At 37.7% G+C, this 3,389-nt stretch overlaps 1 non-coding gene across 1 annotated transcript; it reads right to left on the bottom strand.

Moving 5' to 3' along the window:
* Positions 1-3,093: 3,093 nt before the first annotated feature.
* TRNAG-UCC (transfer RNA glycine (anticodon UCC)) lies at positions 3,094-3,166 on the bottom strand. The gene has a single exon. It is a non-coding gene; the product is annotated as a tRNA-Gly (tRNA).
* Between the last annotated feature and the right edge of the window lie 223 nt (positions 3,167-3,389).

Genomic DNA, 3,389 nt, shown 5'->3' on the forward strand with positions numbered 1-3,389 from the left:
GAAATGGCAACCCACGCCTGTACTCTTGCCTGGAAAATTCCATGGACTGAGGAGCCTGGTAGGCTACAGTCCACGGGGTCGCAAAGAGTTGGACACGACTGAGCGACTTCACTTTCACTTTTCTTTTGCTTTATTCACAAAAGTATTTTTGTGACAATAATTTTTTTCAAAGTGCCTATCTGGTCACAGTGAGGCAGAAGGATGCTTTGGTCATTATTTTGATAGCATGTATTTTTAAAACAAACAAGATCTACCTACATATTTCTTTTTTACTGTGTAGTCATGAGTAAAAAAGGTCTGATGTCCCTGATACAGGCTTGCTTTGTGATTTGCTGTGGTCTGACCCAGATAAGGATGTGCAAGGGTGGGGAGAAAATGATCGTGGTGCTTCCTTCACTTTTGGGGCTGATGTAATCAGTAAATTTCTGAATCCTCATGATTTGTACTTGATTTGTCGAGCTCATCAGGTATGAAATACAAAACTTTTGGATGTTTTGATATTTATTAACTTCATCCAGGTCTATGCTATTTTTTTTATTTTGAGAAAATTGAGATCTAAGAAAGCTAATTATTACAAGGAAAACAGAAGAGGTAAATCCTATACCTTGATTTCACAATTAATTACCTAATGATTAGTTAACTCTTTCTTACCCTCTAAGAGGAAAGATTTCAAAGGAATATATTTTTGTAGCTATTGCAATACTAACAAATTTTTCAGTGCTTGTCTGCAACCTTCTATATCAGAAATATTTGATCCCATTTTAATATGATAGTTACATATTATAGATAACAATCAAATGCATTGTGTGGATTTTGATAAGAACATACCACACTCTAAAAATACATTTTTAAGATCATTGGGAAGATTTGATTATAGACTGTGTGTTTGATACCAAGGAGTCATTGTTAATTGTTTTAGCTGCGATGAATTGTATTGTTATGTAAGAATGATGTCCATAGTTTTCAAAAATGCATACTCAAGTATGTAGTGGTTAGATGTTTTGTTTTAAAATACATCAGAAAAAGGAGCAGGGAGATATATGAAATAAATATAGAAAAGTCTTGGTAATTATTGAATCAGGGTGGTAAGTAAATATCCAGTCCTGATGCTCTCTAGAACATAACTGATTTGAAATACACTGAAAAGCATTTTTTAAAAATCTTTTTTAGCTGCTCTTACATATTTTAAATTTGTAAATATTTAAAGATTCCTTGTTTATTAAGGTAAAATTTATTAAATTACTTATATGCTATATATACTTACATAGGTTTTTTCTGCAGCTTTGTGCCCCATAAACCTTGACTGCTTCTACCTCTTTATGTGATCCCATGTGATAACACAGATGACAGGCTTCTCATTTTCTGTACATGTTGTATATCACATGCCCTTTTTTCAGTTAAAATTTTCTAGTTCAATTGAATGAAGTCATATCCCCAAATTCTTTGCTTTTGGCAAAGTCATCTTTTAATCAGTGAGCATTGTGTTTATATAAGATTTCTTGTTGTGTTGTTCGGTCATTGAGTTGTGTCCAACTCTGTGACCCTGTGGACTGCAGCACACCAGGCTTCTCTGTCCTCCACTATCTGCCAGAGTTTGTTCAGATTTATGTCCATTGAATTGGTGATGCTGTCTAACCATCTCATTCTTTGCTTCTCTCTTCTTTTGTCTTCGATCTTCCCAGCATAAGTCTTTTCCAGTGAGTTAGTTTCTTGCGTCAAGTGGCCAAAGTATTAGATGCTGAGCTTCCAAGGCTCAGACGGTAAAGTGTCTGTCTACAAAGCAGGAGACCTGGGTTCGAGCCCTGGGTTGGGAAGATCCCCTGGAGAAGGAAATGGCAATCCGCTCCAGTACTATTGCCTGGAAAATCCCATGGACAGAGGAGCCTGGTAGGCTACAGTCTATGAGGTTGCAAAGAGTTGGACACAACTGAGCGACTTCACTTTCACTTTTCAAGGAATATTCAGGGTTGATTCCTTTAGGATTGACTGGTTTGATCTTCCAGTCAAGGGACTCTCAAGAGTCTTCTCTAGTACCACAATTCCAAAGCATCAATTCTGCAGTGCTCAGTCTTCTCTGGAGAAGGAAATGGCAACCCACTCCAGTATTCTTGCCTGGAGAATCCCAGGGATGGAGGAGCCTGATGGGCTGCCATCTAATGGGGCTGCACAGAGTTGGACACAACTGAAGCGACTTAGCAGCAGCAATATAAAGGCAAAGCAAATGTGAAAATATCTCTTTAGGAAAAAATGCAAGACACAAATATTAGTTGTTGGTCATCAACTTTGGAATGCAGAAATGTAGAAAACTTTCCTTTATGCATTCAAATTTTTTAAATGTTCCAATTATGAAACAAGGCCCAATTTAAATTATTTTAATTGAGATGTGACATCAATATTTGAACAGCTTTATAAGCCAATGGATTTCTTATCTATTAATAGACGCACTTACTATTTTCATTTCTTTTATCCTGATTTGTCTTCTAGGAAACAAATACAATTTGAGTTTTCAGACAGAACCCATATAAAAAGAACTGCATTTGCAACTGTGCACCTATATGCCCACACTGGTGATCTACAGCCTGTGTTCATCTGCTTAGTTCAGTATTTTAAAAATATTAAAAAAAAATTTTTTTTTTGGCTATGCCTCTTCCAGTAGTCATGAATGGATGTGAGTTGGACCATAAAGAAGGCTGAGCACTGAGGAGTTGATGCTTTTGAACTGCGGTGTTAGAGAAGATTCTTGAGAGTCCCTTGGATTGTAAGGAGACCAAATAAGTCAATCCTAAAGGAAATCAACCCTGAATATTCATTGGAATGACTGATGCTGAAGCTGAAGCTCCAATACGTTGGCCACCTGAGGCGAAGAGCTGATGTGTTAGAAAAGACCCTGATGCTGGGAAAGATTGAAGGCAAGAGGAGAAGGGGACAACAGAGGACGAGATGATTGGATGGTATCAATGCCTCAATGGACATGAGTTTAAGCAAGCTCTGGGAGATACAAAGGACAGGGAAGCAAGGCGTGCTGCAGTCCATGAGGTCGCAAAGAGTTGGACATGACTGAGTGACTGAACAGCATGGCTTGAGGGTTCTTAGTTCCCCAACCAGGGATCGAACCTGGGCCCACTCCAGTGGAAGCACAGAGTCTTAACCACTGGACAACCAGGGAATTCCCTAGTTCAGTACTTTTACTGTTACTACTTATTCAGCAGTTTGAGCCTTTGTTCCCCTCATTTCCTTGATTGGTAAAAAGCACAAGTGATTGTCAGAAGCTTTCACCAAATTGCTATTAATATCTGATGTTAGGCTCTGCTAGTAAAATATCTTCATTAATTGTGACTATAAATTATTATCAGTAGTAACTATCATAATTTCTATTATCATCTTCCAAA

This window comes from Bos indicus, chromosome 23, assembly GCF_029378745.1.
Source record: "Bos indicus isolate NIAB-ARS_2022 breed Sahiwal x Tharparkar chromosome 23, NIAB-ARS_B.indTharparkar_mat_pri_1.0, whole genome shotgun sequence".
NCBI classification, from domain to species: Eukaryota; Metazoa; Chordata; class Mammalia; order Artiodactyla; family Bovidae; genus Bos; species Bos indicus.